The sequence below is a fragment of the Anolis carolinensis genome, chromosome 3, assembly GCF_035594765.1.
Source record: "Anolis carolinensis isolate JA03-04 chromosome 3, rAnoCar3.1.pri, whole genome shotgun sequence".
Lineage (NCBI taxonomy): Eukaryota > Metazoa > Chordata > Lepidosauria > Squamata > Dactyloidae > Anolis > Anolis carolinensis.
Window position 1 is genome coordinate 106,164,392 of NC_085843.1, and position 19,803 is coordinate 106,184,194.

At 38.6% G+C, this 19,803-nt stretch overlaps 1 long non-coding RNA gene across 1 annotated transcript in view; it reads left to right on the forward strand.

Moving 5' to 3' along the window:
• Window positions 1-12,890, forward strand: part of LOC134297527 (uncharacterized) — a 47,506-nt gene extending 34,616 nt beyond the window's left edge. Inside the window, exon 3 of the long non-coding RNA XR_010004295.1 lies at window positions 12,101-12,890. This is a non-coding gene — a long non-coding RNA (uncharacterized LOC134297527). The remainder of the gene's footprint in view (window positions 1-12,100) is intronic.
• The last annotated feature ends 6,913 nt before the right edge of the window (window positions 12,891-19,803 follow it).

Consider the following 19,803-nt stretch of genomic DNA (forward strand, 5'->3'; position numbering starts at 1 on the left):
AAGGCAATAAAAACAAGTGAAGAATATAGTTCAGAAGCAGACCTTTCAAATGAGGTCAAATATAGTCCAAAAATGTATTGTCCAATAAATGATATTAGAGTTCAAAGTTTTAATCCACTTGACCGAAACACACACTTTTGCCAAGCAATAGTGTGGGGAAATGTCAGAGTCTTAGAAGTCCAATGAAGCTTGACAACAAGGCTGGAAATAACTTGGTTCTTTGACTAGGTCTGTGACTAGAAACAAGGTAATCCGTGGATCCTGGAACAAGGTTCGTGGTCGAAAGCAAGGCGATGCATAAACTTGAATACGTGATCTGGGAGTCAAGGAACTGGGGTTACAAAGTCCACACACGATCTCACTCCTGAAGCTGATCTGTTGACTCTGCAAAGAATCTCCCGCGCCAAACACCTATATTGGGTCTCGTTTTCCCACCAACAATCTCTTTCCCTAGAGAACGAGAAGCGAAACCCAACTCTGTCCAGATGCATGACTCCTTAGAATTTCCCAAGGCAAGCAGGCCTAATCATCCTGTTGTTTGGCAGCGATCCGTAAACTCCTCCGATTTGCTTCTCTGACTCCTCTGTCTCTAGAGTAAGATTCCTTCCTGGGAAACGGAGGGGAGTAATGCCCAAGGCCTGTTTTACTGAATTCTTGAGGGCAAACATCAACATCCGGCAGGTGAAGGGACTCCGGCTCTTGTTGAACCGGCGAAAACCCCATGTTTTCATCTTCATCTGCCACGATAGTACTAGGAACAGGACTACAAGGCTCATGAGGCATCACACAGTTAAACGTCAAGAAAACCAAGATCATGGCAACTACATCTATTGATAACTGGCAAATAGTGGGAGAAAACGTGGAGGCAGTGACAGACTTTATATTTCTAGGCGCGAAGATCACTGCTGATGCAGACTGCAGCCAGGAAATCAGAAGACGTTTACTTCTTGGGAGGAGAGCAATGGCCAACCTTGGCAAAATAGTGAAGAGCAGAGACATCACACTGGCAACGAAGGTCCGCATAGTCAAAACAATGGTATTCCCCATAGTAACCTATGGATGCGAGAGCTGGACCATAAGGAAGGCTGAGCGAAGGAAGAGAGAGGCTTTTGGACGCTGGTGCTGGAGGAAAATCCTGAGAGTGCCTTGGACCTTGGCAAGAAGATCCAACCAGTCCATCCTCCAGGAAATAATACCCAGTGGCTGCTCACTGGAGGGAAGGATATTAGAGGCAAAGCTGAAGTATTTTGGCCACATCATGAGGAGACAGGAAAGCTTGGAAAAGATCACGATGCTGGGGAAAATGGAAGGAAAAAGGAAGAGAGGCCGACCAAGGGCAAGATGGATGGACGGTATCCTTGAAGTGACTGGGTTGACCTTGAAGGAACTGGGGGCGGTGACGGCCGACAGGGAGCTCTGGCGTGGACTGGTCCATGAGGTCACGAAGAGTTGGAGACGACTAAATGACTGAGCAGCAGCAGAAATAAGAAAACAGGAAATGGAATGTAAATGTTATTGCAGTATTTGATGTGACCAAGCTAAAGTGAACAAAAACATGGTGCCTGGCTTAATGTGTGGAATCAGTTGGGTAATGGGGTAGGAATAGAATGGCAGGCACCATCCTAGCATGCATTAGGGTGGTCTTCTTCTCATGAATCCTTTGATGGCTTAGGGATGAGTGGTTGAGGATGGTGGGAAGAGACAGGCAATCAATTCAAACTTAGTGTTGTAGATCAGCCATCATGGCCTGTATTCCATCAAGAGATGGATTTGGAAACAGATGAGGCTGAGGATTTTGCAGACAATTCTGCTCCAGGCCGAGGCACCATGACCTTGCAACTGCCTGATATGGTGGTTTCAGAAGAACCACTAATTGGCAAACATTCCTAAGTCTCTTCATCATTACTCACACCAGATGGTGTTGACCTGGGTGAAGATGAGACTTTTAATTGGAAGGAATTTGTTACTAGAGATTGAAGCAAGAAAGAGGAAGTGAGAAGGTCTCAACGATTAGCTCACAAGTCGGATGGCTAACTTTCGCATGGGAAGTTTTTATGAGTCCTGTACTCCTTAATTTCACAGGCTCGGGATTTCTTAAAAGTGCCCCTCACTGTATTCTTGTTGCGGTGTCAACTTTGCCTTTCTCAGAAGAGGTTCCAGTTTCCAGCTCCTTGACCGTGCCGAGTTCCCAGTTCCAAGCGAGCCGCACCGAGCCATGACTCCTGAATAGACCTTGCCTTGCTACCACGTCTTCCTTGTTCCTGAACCAAGTTTGACTCTGCTTTGTTTACCTTGCTTCCTTGATCCTGCTACAGGACTTTTCAAGTGGATTTGCAACAATTTGTTCCTGCTATTGTTTCATGGACAGACTTTGATTTCTGAAAAGGTAGCTATTGAGCTTCACTTGTGGATTACAATTTGGATATTGCTGAACTCTTTCTGGTTTGCTATTGACAATATATTAAGGACTATTTCTTACTCTGACTTTCCACCTTAAATGTGTGTGTGTGTATGTATGTATGTATGTATGTATGTGTGTGTATATATATATATATATATATATATATATATATATATATATATATATATTCTGCTTCAATAAATGGCTTGTGTGTTATATTGGCTCCGGTCTGGTTTTCGAGTGCTCGCTCTGCCTTGGGGTGCAACACTTAGATTTGAATCCATTGGCTGGCTAGGCATGGAGCTCAAGTGAGGGTGTTCACTATGGTCAGACACCACAGTATATTTAGTGTTGGTCTGGCTCCCTTGTTCAGTGTGTTGTGAACTTTATCCCAAATTCCCTTCTTATTGAGGATTGTATTTTTATGCATGCAATTTTGTGGGGATTGTTGCATGATTGGGTAACCAGTGTCCACTGGGCATTGGTGAGTAAGGAGGTCTCAGTGGGGGTTTAGAAGGTGTGGCATTCATGGCATCACTTGCAGGAGGAGGTGGCTGAACTACATTGAGAACATGCTGGGCATTTGTACAGCTGGACCTCATATATCATTTTTGGACCCAGATTATACTCAGAAATTTGGCTCATTGATCAACAGCAGACCTGAATGCCTGGATCCAAAACCAATCTGTAATCAATCAATTTATATCTAGAAATCAGTATGTTGTCATGTATATGCTTATATCTGGTTTCAAGCGGAGTGAACTCAACCCTTTACATGCAAATGGGACAGTTTTGACAGATAATTAATTAGGGAATGTTTTATTCTGAAAATAAAAATCAAATGAGAAATTAAGTGGCCTTGATAGCGTAGGGAAGAAAATACAAAATCATTTAATAATATCAATGAGATTTCAAGAAAAATATATCAATATAATTGTAGAAGTAGAGATTCTAACTCCGTTAATGCAGAACCTTAAATTTTTCAGAAGGAAATCTACCTGTGCTTTATTAATTATTGCAAAGCTTTTGATTGGTTAGACTGGGGCAAGCAAAGTGTATTTTCAGGCCACTTAGTGTCCCTCAATGCCATTTTTGCAGCTGCTTAAGCAGCCAGGTAACATTAATTTTTTTAAATATGTGAATTTAGGTGGTTTCTTTTGCTTAAAAACCAGCCAGAGCAATTACAAAGGGGTGAATAAATTGAGAAAATATAAGTAAATGGGTCTGAGAGCAAATAAAGTCAAAAGGAATAATCTAAGATTACTTATTTTAGATAGCACATGAGAGGGCATAACTTATTGAGAAAGACTATAATGCTGGTAAAAGCGAAGGCAGTAGCAGAGTAGAAAACGATATTTCAGATGGGTTGTTTCAACAAAAGAAGCCATGTTCTTAACTTTAACAAGGCTTCCGATAACTGAATCCCTCAAAGGCCGCTTATTCAAAGGGCTGCAGTTAAAACTAAAGGATAGATTTTCAGTCCCACAGTAAAGAATGCTCTAGTATTTTTGATAGTATATGAAGCCCACAAGCCAAATATTTAGATTAAATAAAAAAATAATGAAATGCAAAGAAGTTAAACGCTTATGTCCTCACTCTGTTTACATTCATAAAAACACAAAATGAGATGAATTAGTGAGATATTCCCAATTTTTACACTACTTGTTTAATGCAAGTTCATCTAATTTCCAGCATTTGGTTATCTCCATTCGGGCAACTATAATGAAAAGCAATTACTGTCTTGTGTTTAAAATGTCTATTATTAATAATATACATTGAAAGTTAGAAAGAAGGCAAAATAAAATGCACAGTTTGTTGTGTTATAAAGACATTTGCTGCATAATAACATTTCAAAAATCTAATGCACTGGGGCATTTTAGCCAGTCATGACATATAGGTTTGAACCAATAGTTTTAGGACCTGTCCAATATTATAATGAACATCTGTAGCAACATCAAGCTCCACCTGGTGAGAAAAAGTTCTCAAAGGATGCTCTACGCTATGAAACTGACTACTAAAACTAAAAGAACACAAAAATAATTCAAAATAACCACAAAACATTTCATCATCTTAGCTCAGTGTTGATTATGGATAGTTAATCTTTTATTTTCCTTTGTTAATATTTGTCCCTTTTCTTTTTATTTACTGAATGGTTTGTGCCAAGTACATCAAGCTGTAAACATCCAATGTACTCCACTCAGATGTACACAAAATATTCAATACAAAATAAAGATAAAAAGATCATATACCAAATATTTTAGTTTGTGTATCTTCAGCAAACAAATGGAAAGGGGAGATAATGTTAATTGTAATACATTGAATTTTATATGAAAATATTATAGTGGAGAAAATACTGCCCTATCTACACTGTCATATAATGTAGTTTGAAATGCATTATATGAGGCTGGATCTACACTGCCCTATATCCCAAGATCTGATCCCAGATTAGCTGCTTTGAAATGGATTATATAAATCAAGAGTCTATACTTCCAGATAATCTGGGATAAGATACTCTGAGATCAGGACCTGAGATAGAGGGCAGTGTAGATTCAGCCTGTATCTACACTGACTGTCTTGCCCCATGAAGATCCTCACTGTTTACCCCTAGTTAGGTCCTTTTTAGTTAGAGGGATTCATATTTTATGTACAGTTTTTGAGAGGTCAGTCTAGACAGCCTCTTTGCATTTGAAGACTCCATTGCCCTGTCCCTTTAAGAATCCCTTCAGGGGCGGAGCCTCAGGAAAGGCACTTCTGGTTTTTGGAAGAGTCTGCTTTTTCATGACTGGATGGTGAAGAGAGAGAAGGGCTGGAAAGTCTATAAAATAGCATATCCAGACAGAACTGTATAAACTGGATTCAAGTCCAGACGGAGCTATATTCAAGTCCAGTGAGAGTCAAATATTGAGACGATCATACATTCAATTAGACACCATATAAGAAAGAGACAATAAGAAGAAAGAAAGATTCAAGAGTCTCAGTTCAACCAGAACTGTGTTTATCTCTCAAAGACTTTACCTCTCCTCACAAAGACTCAGGAAGAGAGAAAGTCTAAAATTCTTGTCAGTTAATAAATTCTTGTTTGATTCAACTATATAGTTTCTGATCTGTTCCCTGCACAACCAGTTCACCTTTCAAATAATTAAGATAGCATGGGGTCAGAACACTAACCATATAATTTCTAACTACATTAGATGGCAGTGTAGAAAAGGCTTATATTCTACAAACATAAGATGCATTCCATCTTTTCTTCCTTTGCTATACATTTTCTACTTTTTTGTTTGTTTCTTTTCTCTATATACCATTTGTTGCTTGCTTGTGAAATACTAATCAAAATGACATTTATTTTTAAATTCTAGAAAGATTGAGTAAATAAACTGCAATCCTTACCACCATAAATAGGTTTTCTTAATGTATTTCTACAGGACCACATGTAAGTGATAAATTGAATAAGTTGCAAGAGAATATTGACATCTGCTTTTAGGTAGCTTTCACACTACTGCAGTGTACCTGTTTAGTTTAATGGATATATCTGTTTCATATTGGCTTATAAATTACGAAGTCACTCTTATGTCAAACTTAGATGCAGGTTGTGTTATAATATGACGGTGTATGACAGATTTATGCACTTTAGCAGCAGAGTTCATTCCTTCTCGCTGCCCATGGGAGGATGATGTATGCCAACAATCTCTATTTACAATGACATATCCTAAAGGACATTGTCATTCAGTTGTTAGCCCCAGAGTGTTCCTTGCCATTTTATGTGTATTGAAGAGACTCCACTGTGTATTTCTGAAGGTAAAGAGAGTAAACGGCAACATCATTTTAGTCACCATTAAATTCATACAGGTGTTCACATAATGGGATGACCAGTTAAAAGAAAATAAGAAGGCATTGCCTCTCTGCCTCTGTGAAGCAGAGATAGAGGAATTATAAGAACATGATGGAATTATAAGACAAGAAAGTGATGGAATCCATGTTTTAAATTTCAAGAAAAAAATACTAATGGTTATTATTGACTAGAATCCATAGCAGGTGAATTATATTTCCTGGACTGTCTCACAATGCTGTGCCATGTGTCCTTGATTAATGTTATAGTTCTCATTCCTATTAATCATTTTTTTTCATTCCTACCCAATGCAGCCATTACTTAGAACAGAGGCAGTGTTTGATAGAGCTAATAGTTGTATGATTTTTATGAACATTTAAGACCCCCTTAACATTAAGAGGAAAATCTATAGATGAGGAGTGCCAGATCTTCACAGGGTTTAATCTGGGACTTCACTAAAGTAAAAAAGTAAAGGTTTCCCCTTGACATTAAGTCTAGTCGTATCCGACTTTGGGGGTTGGTGCTCATCTCTACTCTTAAGCCGAAGAGCTGGCATTGTCCATGGATGCCTCTTAGGTCATGAGGCCAGCATGACTGCATGGAGTGCTGTTACCTTCCCGTTGGAGCGGTACTTATTTATCTACTCACATTTGCATGTTTTTGAAGCTAGGGCTAACAGTGGGAGGTCACCCCACTCCCCGGATTTGAACTGCCAACCTTTCAGTCAGAAAGTTCAGCAGCTCAGCGGTTTAACTCACTGCACCAGTACTTATTTTCACTACATATTGAGAATTTGTCAATATTATTTTCACTAAATTTCTCACTTTTACAACATTATTTTTTTCTAGTATTGCATTAGTTTCTGATGAGAGGAAGAATCAGAAGTCTGCATGGAAACCAGAACACATTTTTGACACATTTTTAAGGTCTGAATTAGTTAGACCTGTATTCATTTATTTTCTTAATACAATGCACTAAATCCAACTGTTAATCCCAATTAGAATCCATGGAACTTAGATAGTTATTGATTCACCAATTTCCTGTTACTTTCAAAATTTCATTCTTATTAAACTATGTTTTAATAAACATTTTGGACAATGTGCCTTTCCACATTATTTTCCTTAATGATTACATGCCAGTACTCATTTTATCTTAGCATACACAAATTTGTACACAAAATTCAGAGATATTTAAATAGTGAAGTATAAGTGTATTTTTATCATGAATTGGATTGAGAAATGCAAATTACACAAGTCTGCATTAAATTGCAAAACAAAAAAATATTCCTCTCATTTCTACTGGCCCAACAAATGTTTGTGCGTAAGTTTTTGCATTAAAATATCCACATCATCCATACTTTCTAATATTTTTATTTTATCTATCAGCTAGTATTTTGCTAATGAATGCACATGTCAAAATAAATGTAATAGCCTTTAAAATGACACAGGCCTTCAGTGCTTTTATTGGCATATACATGTAATAACACAATTAGTAAGCAGAATGCACCTTGTTTCAATGAAAATTAGCATATCTCTCCCTCTCCCTTCCCCCATTTTCTTTTTTTAAGGTGGTGTGTGTCAGAGAGAGAGGTAAATATGATAACATTTGTGTTGCTATTTTTAACATTGTATTTTGCAACTGCTAAAGAAATTGACTAGTCTTTGGTTACAACAGTTTGTAAACAGCATGGGGGACTGATTTCTGATCTCAGTAAAAATGTACCAACTATTGAATGTAGATTCTTTAATTTCCAAGTGTGTCTTAAAAGAACTACAGCAATTTCAAGTTTTTCCTTTTATTTCAAAAAATCCAGCAGACTGGGTGTCCTTCTACACATGCATTATAACCTGGGTTAAATCAGGTTAAAGGGGAGTGGGTGGCTAAACAACATTTAGCCAAAATGTGAGAGCAATCAGGAGGAATCAGGTTAAAAGCTAGAAAACACATGTTTAAAAGCAGCCCTTTAAACCCAGTTCCTCCTGAGAAAAACACATCTTTCCATGCCTGTGTAAACCTTCAGGCATGGAAGACATGTGTTTTCCCTGTCTGGACTCTCTCCTGACCCCCATTTCCCTCCCAACTTATCAGAGGAAGCCTTCCATGCAAGCCTGCAGCCTTTGCCTCTCTCCTTCCACCCTGGAAGAACCAGCAGGGCGTCTTGGAGGAGAAATCCCACCCTCCCCTACCCAAAGCCCTCCTTCTGCTATTCCAAGGGAGGGGGGAAGGAGAGAGGCTTCAGGCCTTGTCGAGTCTTCTCCCAGTAAGTGCAGGGGGAAATAGAGAGCAGGGAGGGGAGGCTAGAAGTGCCAATGCCTACCCCTGCTGATCTCGAACCAGCAAGGGTGAGTACCTGGACACAACCCCTGCAAAACCACAGGGATTAGGCCACATGTGTGACCTCCATCCCAAGAGAAAGTGGCATTTAAAATCCCTATTTCTCTTGGATTTTTTTTTTCATGTTTGGGCACTGCATTTGGTGGTCCCTATGTAGATTAGTCCACAGCTGCATGCTCAAACAGATAAAGAATTTTTTTCTCTCACCCTGGACATTCGACAGATATGCAAAACTCACTTGCCTAGTTTCCATCAGATCTCACAACCTATGAGGATGCCTGCCATAGATGTGGGTGAAACATCAGGAGAGAATGCTCTGGAACAGGGCCACAAATCAAGCAACATGAAAAGCACAGCAGACTAATTCAATCAGAGAAGTTAGCCATAGCAGAGTACTTGATGAACCAATCTAGACACAGTATATTATTTGAGAACACAGAAATTCTGGATCACTCTAGTAAAGGTAAAGGTTTCCCCTGGAGGTTGGTGCTCATCTCCATTTCTAAGCCGAAGAGCCGGCGTTGTCCATATACACCTCCAAGGTCATGTGGCTGGCATGACTACATGGAGCGCCATTACCTTCCCACCGGAATGTGATCACCCCTTCCCGCCGGAGCGGTACCTATTGATCTACTCACATTTGCATGTTTTCGAACTGCTAGGTTGGCAGGAGCTGGGGCTAACAGTGGGTGCTCATTCCGCTCCCAGGATTTGAACCTGGGACCTTTTGGTCCACAAGTTCAGCAGCTCAGTGCTTTAACACACTGTGCCACCAGAAATCACTCTAAAAACTACCATATCAGAGTAAACAGATAAACCATTGAAATTCGCAAGGATATGGACAATTTCAACATGAAAATGAACAAAATCTGGCTACCAGTATTAAAAATGCAAGAATCAGGACAGTAAATAAAGAGCAACACTCATAAAACAGGAATTCCAGACAGGAAATAATCAGAGGCAGCTAACACCTCCCAACAAAGGATTCCCCCAGGCAGGAAGAAGCCAAGCTTTGAAGCTGCAAGGTGGCTAATTGCAACATTTGCACTTGCCTCAAATAGACAAGAGTTCTTTCTCCTACCCTGGACATTTCACAGATATATAAACCTTGCTTGCCTAGTTTCCAACAGACCTCACAACCTCTGAGGATGCCTGCCATAGCTGTGGGCGAAACATCAGGAGAAAATGCTTTTGGAACATGGCTGTGTACAGCCTGGAAAACTCACAGCATTGCACAGAGTGTTTTGGACCAAATACGAATTAGATATGTCCTTCAGTTTTAAAACTTATAGTACTAATTCATGGGTTTCACTACATGCTAATTGTCTTAAATAATGTGTGGGATTCAATAAAGGCAGAGAACACATCTACACTGACTACCTAAGGTGAGATGAAACCATCATATGAAGATGTAATTTCAACATGGATCTGATTAGACATGGAGCCCCAAAAATGGGCCAAGGCTCAGCAAGTGCTTATATGCACCTTAATTGTGAGTATGAAAAGCACTGTTATAACTTTAAGCATTTGCTTCCTCCTGAATCTTTAAGGATCAAACACCTTGTCTTATATGGAATATAACAAGCCCTCAAAACATCTGGTTACAAACAATATGAGTTCCTTGTGAATAATAATGAATGTTAGATTCTATGTTTAAGTAATTTCTTGTTGAATTTTAGAAAACACATTTTAAATGATCCCAAAATTTCAATTATACTGCATCATGGCACATAGTTTAACAATTAACATTCAAGTCATACACAACAGATGGAAAGGAAGTGTTAAGTTGCTTCTATTTTAACTGTTTTGCAACTTGAAAATGACTGACTAGGCAGGCAGCATTGCCTGTCATTAAAATTTTTGCAAAGTAAACAATTTCACACATCTTGTAAGCTATGGTTTGAAAAGCTTTTTGAGGTGATTTAAAAATAAACCCCGTTTATAGCCCCTAGTTTATCTTCTACAGAATTACAATTGCATAGCACAGGTTTCATCCCCTTCCAAATCCTGCAGTGTCAGATGAGTGTCTTACAAACACCCTAATGATTTAGTTGAAAAGCTCCCTGCTCCACAAGCTCAGCCACATCCAATCATCAGCTCTGATCAAACATGCAGGTTTCAATACGCCTGACATCACCCCTTGATTTCCCAGGTGACAATAGAGACACCACAAGATTCTAAATCAACAGCCATCAACATTCTAGAACTGTATGAGAGCAAAAAAGCTACTTTTCTAGCCAAACACTGAGATATAGTTTAGATAACAGAGGGCAAGTAAGGATGGAAAGTTCCATACCAACTTAAATAGATTGGCAAGCCAACCTTTTTCATCATACCCCCTTATTTTGGGAGTAAATAAAACTGCATTTTCACTAGGGGTATAAATTAATCCCATGAAATCAAAATTGTAATGTGGAAGCTTCATTGTCAATTAATCCAAACAAATCTCATTTTAACAAACTCAGGACCTAAACAGATCCATATAGGATACAACAGCAATTAATGTTTTGATAGTTCACACATCAGTAATGCCAGAATACATTCAACAAAAATAAGATGAGAAAAGGATAAGGAAATTGATTAGGGGGTGTTTTGTTTAATGACCTGATGAGATTATGCTGTTTTCGGCGGCAATTTTGCAAAATTTCAGCAGTTTTGCGATGGACCCTGCGAACTCATGTCAGTCGACGTAGAAGTACTTCTGGTGAGGTCCATCACAAAACTGCTGAAAAACCAACATACACCACCACAGCAGCAACACAGGAGGCTTCCGATGTTGCATTGGATCAATGGGGGAAATCCAGGCAGATGATACTTTCCCTGGTGGGATGAGGTGGGAGGAACCTAGGCAATGTGGGGTGTGGGGTGATGGGTTCCACTTTCCACCACCGGGCTGGAGCCTCCAATGGCATAGTGGACTAAAGTCTCATGACTTGAAGGTTGGGTTGCTGACCTGAAAGCTGCCAGGTTCGAATCCCACCCAGGGAGAGTGCGGATGAGCTCCCTCTATAAGCTCCAGCTCCATGAGGGGACATGAGAGAAGCCTTCCACAAGGATGGTAAAACATCAAAACATCCGGGTGTCCCCTGGGAAATGTCCTTGCAGACGGCCAATTCTCTCACTCCAGAAGTGACTCAAGTTGTTCCTGACATGAAAAAAAAACCCACAGGGCTCTGCTGGATTTGCCATAATTTAATGAGGTCAAAAGATCACATATTTAGAAAATGATTTTTAAAAGTCTAGCTGTTGATTTATTGTTTTATGCTGTTTTAAGTGCTCAGAAACACCTTATTCTTCCATCCATTTTTACAAACAAAACTATATTTGGATTTTTTTTACTACAGCTCCTAGAATCTCCCTCCTTTCCCCAGCAAGCATGGACAAAGCCCACTAAAGAATTCTAAAGCTCATTGTAACATGAGCTTTACAAACTCTGAATGATGTGTAACTGTTGTGTGCTTTCAAGTAACTTATGGTAACCTTAAGGCTAACCTATCTCAGGGTTTCATTTACCAGACTTGTTATTTTTCTTTCTGCAGGATCTTCCACTATTTGTATTATTTTCATTTCTTGGACACACAGGCATCCATATGGTTTCTGAAGATTTGAACAGGAATGGACCTCCTTGAATTACAGTCTCCTTCTCTTTTTCCTCTTCCTCCTCTTCTCTTTCCACTTTTCTTTGCTTTCCCATTTCTTTGAGCAGCAATTAGCACATTCAACTATTAGTCTTAGAATGCTCAGCACTAACTGTGAATTATTTAATCCCATTCTTATAAGAGCCCAAAGATGGGGTGGAATTAACACAGCCTTTGAATCTCTAGCTAGTTTTACCTCAATTACTGATACACATCTCCAACATTCAAGTTTGTTAGTTCATGACAGCTCTTTGTATGTTGTTTAAATCTGGCTTCAAAAAACATTGATAAATATTCTTCCCAGTACCTACCACAGCATGCCAGTCAGAAGACATTACTTTACTTTCAGCCTAAAAATTAAATCCCATTCATTTCACCTTTACAGTTAAAAGTTTCTATAACCTTAGTGAACTAGAGGGATGAAAAGTGTGTCCATTTTACTGTTCTTAGCAGTTTAATACATAAATATCTGAGTTAATGCAAAAACATATCTATTTTTTTCTGCACAGTATATGTGCCACTCACATCTTTGTATTTGAACTCTCTGGAACTATTTTGCATAATTTCTTTTTTAACTTAAAGTATTGGCAAACATAGTTGGACACTGGAAATGACATCTAGATATATTTATTTACTAATTTATTTTACTTCTGTATGTGCTACCTTGTATCCAATAAAGAATGTGCATTTATATCTCCTTCCCTCATTTTACCCTCACAACTCTTTGAAATAATTGCTAACCAGTCAATGGAATAAAGAGATTGAGTCCAAGATATGGGTTGAAATATGGGCAACTTTATTTGTTTTCATTGCTTAGAGATGTGTAAACATGAATGGGAGGAAAAACCTGGTGTTGAAGCAGCTAGAGCCAGCAAAACTCAGAATGGGAATATTAGTCCCATAAGTAAATCTATATTGGCCTTGATTAAAGGACAAATGTGTCTTTTTATCAAAACTTTGAAATATTTTCTTTTTATGAAGTTTAAATTCCATATAGAATCTTAGCTATAAATGTATTGCAATGTGAGGCATTTGACATTTAGACACAATAAGTGTTTTGCTTATGCTACTAAATGATGTTTTTTACATTTTCTGGTTATGATTTGTTTTTTAATGAAATAATCTGGGGAAGCTTTGTCTGCTGACAATGAATGAAATGCTGGGAAGTGATAAACAGGCAAGTGTTATCTATTTTAATATTTAATGAGAGCTAAAATTAGAAGGCTGATGAAAATCCTTGTGTTTCTGCTACACAAATCATTCAATTTGCACTTTTTTAAAAGAGTGAAAAATGCAGAACAGTGTGAAAGAGCATCCATTTCAAATTAACAATGGAGTCCAATGCCACATCTTGATCACATTTTTATTCTTACCTTTTTTCTAAAGAGCTCAGGAAAACATGCCTTTTCCCCTCTTTCATATCCTCGCACTAAACCTAGATAAGAATTGAACTGCAAATGTATTAGGCTAAAAAACATTGGCTAAAAAGATCTAAGAAAAATGACAACAAAGCAGAATTGGGATTTAGATGTTCCTAGCCTTAACCCAATACACTAGCTACTACAGCTATGATCTATTCATGAAAGTATTGGTGCTCCGACATTCAGATAAAGATGAAATGTGTGAGAGAAGGATGCACAAACTTGTACTCAAATGTCACACATGGTAGCTTCTGCAGTATTCTGTATCTTTCTCGTGCCATGGCTGACCCTAACATAATAGCTTTTATTCCTGTCACAGGAATATTCCACTTCCTGTATGGGCAGAGTTACTCTAGAATTTGAGAACACATCACAATACAAGAATAAAAAAACCCTTGTGCTGTTCCCTTGAATAGGAGAGCACATCTAGATATTCCCAAGTGCCAGCAATGCTTATGAAAACTGTATCATGTTATATAGGCAGGTGACCACTGTCTTCTGATTTTGAGGATCCATGTGTAATATGATCATATTTAGGCAGCAAAAGCTTTATATCTCTTCCAGTATGCAATCAGTAAATGTAGATGTATGCAATCAGTAAACACATTTGCTTTTTCTTCCTAGAAGAATGAAATGAAACAGGGCAAGTAGTAATTCTTTTAACTTATGGCAAAGATGTGTTTCAGATCCCATTAAAAACTGTTGACCCCGTGAATCAAACAGCCCACCCAGCAACCTTTTTGGGATGAGATGCTTCCCTGTTTGATCTATGAGCCACCCTTGCTCTAACTCCCATGCTGAAACTAAACAAAACATCAATGGGTATTCAAATATATGACTAAATCAAAGACTCATTGCACTGGTGTTCCAATTTGCCCTGTGGAGTGTTGCCATACGTTCCTCTTTTCAGTTGTATTTAAAACAACTCAGCTAATAGAGATATTCTGTGTAGAAGCCCCCATAAACAGTGAAGTGGCATGCAGTTCCTGCACATCAAAGAACAGGAAGGCACATACTCCACGCTGCGCAAACTGAAGCATTGTCTGAATAAAAAAGAGTGACCACATGAAGAGGCCTAATTTGGCAATCCCACTATTATCCACTGCTTTCCACATGTTCTGACTAAATGCAGCAGGAATGTACAAAACAATAATTTGATAGATGGAGTATGTTTTTATATGGTTGTTTTATATTACAAAACAGCAGGACAAAAGGGATCTGACAAAGCCTTTGTCTCACTGTGAAAATAAAGCAGTTGCCTGCTAGGGAGCAGCCATGAAAAATCAACAAGAGATGGAGGCTTTCAAACACAAATCCCTTATTAGCATAATTTTTGTATATATAATGGCCTCTATTATATGAGGAAACGATTTCTTTCAATTACCACTGGAAACAGGAATACTTTTAAAGCCCTTTGAACTACTAAGTATAAGGTAGCAGTTTTTATCTTCTAAAAGTAAGTCATAAATTATTGGTATTTTATATTTACAGTTGCATCCTTTTTTATATTTTTCTTGGAAGTCCATGAAACTTCTCAGAATAACATTAAGCGAGTGATGTAGCAATGATCATTTTAACTTATCCAGAAAAAGTAATATGTGCTGAATAGAGACATACACAGAGTTTAATCTTAGATCCTGTTCAACCCCCTGGTAGAGAGCTAAGTAGGGATGTATAAATTGGTGATGTCTCTTTCCTTAGACTTTCTTATTTTTGATACCTGGTCCATGACCAGTTTTTCAGGGGATGGGAATAAATGATATGGAGCTTTCAAAGACTGTGCAATCAATAAACTCTTCAGAGAAAGGGTTGGTCTGATTAGCTTTGACAATCTTTGATATTTATATTTATAGTAGCTGCACAAAAAGGCACTAAAGCCAACAGAAAAACACATTCTGCCATCTGCACCTCCTCCCCAGCCACATACACAAACCAACTAGATGGAATATTGAATCTTGGGACTTTACTGCATGGAGACCTAAAAACAAGTTTTGGCATTGTGAAGATGCACAGTTAATTATTTCAACACTTTTACAGTGCACAAGCACTGTTCCTACAGACATTTAAAATAATAATAAAACAATAAAGATTATTGTTGAAATTCCCAGCCTTTTCATGTTTTGTGTATTGTGCAAGGGAACATTGCACTCATATTTCCAAAGTTTATTTTGAGTTGTGAGGGCATGCATGAGCTGAAACTTTTGCAAAATTGACGTCTTGCAAACAGTAAGGAAGACGTCCATATCAGTGCCTGGAATAAACCATTAAACTGTGCAGTCACTTGAATTTTTTTAATAAAAGGAATACATACCCAAACAAATAGAGGTCTAGATTATTCAGAGGACCATTATGACCCTTTTGTCAAGCAACCTGAAAATGAAAGTGCTTGTTTCCACAGATGCTTTCATTGTGACAGGTCAAATAGGGTTTCCAATACCATGTCTAGCCTTGTTCTCTGAGACCAGTTTGAGTTAATGAGGCTAAGGACATTGGCAAAGTGCTTGTCTTAACAAATCCCCTCACAATATCATTTAACCCTTGTCCCTTATGGATAATTAATAACTTCAAGGAGGGATGCTTATTTACATGAGGTAGTGATGCTTGCTGTCCCTAAAGTAACTCACGTTGATGTATACTCCTAAATAAATTCACTTTAGGCTCCAAAGCCTTTGGCAGTAACTGTTAGGACCTCTTCACACAGCTATTTCATGGTGCCCTGCATGCTTTCGTTCCTTTCCCCATCATACGGTGGAGACCTGCCCCCATCAAATGAGAGAAAGGGCGGCAACGCATGTTGCCCCACTGCCCTTTCCCCCATCATTGGAGTGGTGGGGGAACCACCTTTTGGTGCTTCCCCTCCATTTTGAGAGGAATGTCGATGGGCCCTGCTATGCACTGTGTGATGGCACACAGCAGGCCCCATCCAAGCCAGAAAGGTAAAAGGTAAAGGTTTCCCCTGACGTTAAGTCCAGTCATGTATAACTCTGGGGGTTGGTGCTCACCTCCATTTCTAAGCCGAAGAGCCGGCGTTGTCTGTAGACACCTCCAAGGTCATGTGGCCGGCATGACTGCATGGAGCACTGTTACCTTCCCACCAGAGTGGTACCTATTGATCTACTCACATTGGCATGTTTTCGAACTGCTAGGTTGGCAGGAGCTGGAGCTAACAGCGGGCGCTCAAGCCGCTCCTGGGATTTGAACCTGGGACCTTTCGGTCTGCAAATTCAGCAGCTCAGCGCTTTAACACACTTCGTCATGGGGCTCACAAAACAAAGCATCAAAATGGGGCTAAAATTTCCTATGTGAGAGGTTCCTAGTTGCAAACACTCTTTGTTGGTGTAAGTTTCTTGAGACTTTTGTCAAGAGAACTGTTTACAATTGTAGACACTTTTGTATGATACCAATCATCTCTATTTCAGTCCTCATTTAGATGCAGTTTGGAGTCTGGATTTGTCTTAGTTGCCCTGATGAATTAGATGTCTCATGAGAAAGACAAAGCAATCTTGCTGCTCTTGCTTGATATTTCAGTGGCACTTGGTATCATGAACTATAATATTCTTCTGAATTGGTTCCGAAGATGAGTGGAGGACACCTTACTTCATTCGTTTTCAAATTTCAGACAGAATGATGGAATATTTGCATATGAGTAATTTCCACATCCAGAAGACAGACTGCATGTTCTGGATTAGGTTGTACTCCTTTTGAAGGACCAAATTTTCAGCCTGGAGATATTCTTGGATCCATCTTTGTCACTGTATTATTTTGGTTTTTATACAGTTCTAAAGGTCTATAAGATCCATGGTTGTTGCTTTTCTGAAAACATCTTATGCTGCCCAATAATGGGTAGCCATATGAGTTACCAAGCCCTTGTCTCCTATGTCCCCCTTAGTGCTTATATAGATCAATCTGTTAATCACACGGTGTGCTGACGTTATCTATTTGCTGCTAAATTAAAAAACAAAACCACAATGAATCACATGACAACTAAAGAAGCTCAATGGTGGGAGTGAATCATGAGGAAGCATTTCACTTTTCACACACAGAGAGGAAGAGACATACACAGCATTTTTGTTAATCTTTAATTGCTGCTTTGGTTAGATGGATGAGCAACTTTGATGAGAACAAAAGGCTACAGGGAGGGAAAAGCCATCTTAAGATCGCAGGCTGGTAAACAGCTGCTGCAATAAATCACTCTGACCATGAGGTCATGAGCTCGAGGCCAGCCCGTGGCGGGGTGAGCACCCGTCAATTAAAAATAAAATATAGCCCCTGCTCGTTTGCTGACCTAGCAACCCGAAAGATAATTGCATCTATCAAGTAGGAAATAAGGTACCACTTATAAAAAGTGGGGAGGCAAGTTTAACTAATTTACAACGTTGGAATGAGGAAGTGAGGAAGTGCCATTAGAGTGGATGATGAAGCAGCTGCTCCCCCCTGTGGCCAGAATTGAACATCCCCTCAGGAGAAGGTTAAATTGCCTCTGCGTCTGTCTGTCTGTTGTCTCTGTCTCGGTTCGATGTGTTTATGGGCATTGAATGTTTGCCCTATATGTACATAATGTGATTCGCCCTGAGTCCCCTTCGGGGTGAGAAGGGCGGAATATAAATACTATAAATAAATAAATAAATCTCCCACTCTATTGGATGTGTGCTCTTGTGTTGGGAAGTGAATATTTCATCCACTATGTCTTTTCTCTACTCAAAGTGGAAAGGAAAAAACTGTACTATATATGGAGCAGATTAGTGGAATCCTTGTTTCTGTCATATTTTGACCCTCCCCAAGCAAAAGTTACACTGCGATTTATTTCAATATGTATGGAAAATTGCATTTTCTTTTCCAAATGCAGTTTTAAAAGAAAATTGTTTTGTAAACTTCAGTTTAAATATTGAATATAATTTGTCCATATTTCCAAAAGGATTTTCCTCAAAAGATGTAAAAATTGATATATTTTATTTTAAGATTAAGAATTGTCTTTCAGCATTCTGATCTTTTTTTTGCATATTCCTAGTTTCACATCAGTTCAAGAATATTAAAATGTAATATCTAATTTATGAAATGTTCCTAATCGACCCACAGAAAAGTGGGTGCAACAGCATCTGAAATTGATCTTTACCCATTATAAAAGTATTCACATACTAAAATAAGCTGTGCCGAGTGAATTTATCCAAACTGCCTCAGCATGCATATATGTGTAATTCAAAACAAAGGTCAGTTCAACATTTGGATTACCCTTCACCCCATGCAGTGTGCAAACAAGCCAAGCAGGAACAGAGCTAAACCAGAAAAGGGAACAGCTGTTTACACTGCAATTAGCAAAGAAAAATGCTCTCAGTCAGTACACATGAACTTATGCCAGTCTCCTCAAATGACACTTTTGTGTAACAGGACTGAATCCTTACTATGTAATTGAGTTGACTGTGGTTGATCAGCTAGCTATGATTATATGCATGTGTGATAATTCCTGTTTAAAGGTCTTGACAGGACATTATTGGAAATTGTCATTTAAATTAAAATGCCATTAAGGAGCCGAACAGGATTCTAAAATTGCCACTTAGGGTTCTTTTTTATTATTATTATTAGTATGAGATTAAAAAATGGTCACACTTCAGTTATCCTTAACTTGTTAGCATGCTCATTAAGTAATTCCACCATGAATATTCAGCAAAGTTTAGCAGTAGCTATTCTATACACAAATGAGATTTCGAATTACATCACTGAGCACTAAATTGTCAGTGGTTGACTCTTAACAGCCCGCTCCTATCTTCTGTTAAGTGCGGTAGGTGTGGGTGTGAAATACAGTGCAGACCCTTGTAAGCTCCAATTTTTTTATTTGAAATTATTTTGCTTTATTTTAAATTATTAATTCTTTCCATCAGTTTCTATTCCACCCATGAATAGGACACAAGACAGATGACAATTGAATGAAATAAATAGAATTAAAACAGAAAGTGAATAAAAGTGTTGTAATTAAAAAGGATTTTTTTTATCTCAATACTCTCTGCTTTTATGCTCACCTTAACTTTATGAGTTAAATTGAGAACAAGGGCAATTTATCTTAACTCCTCTAGTTAGCTTTATGGGTAGGAACAAATTTAAACTAGGTCTCCTTGTTCAAATGATAGAATCAAAGAATTGGTAAAGATCATGGGCCATCTAGCACAAACCGCTGCCATGCAACCAAAT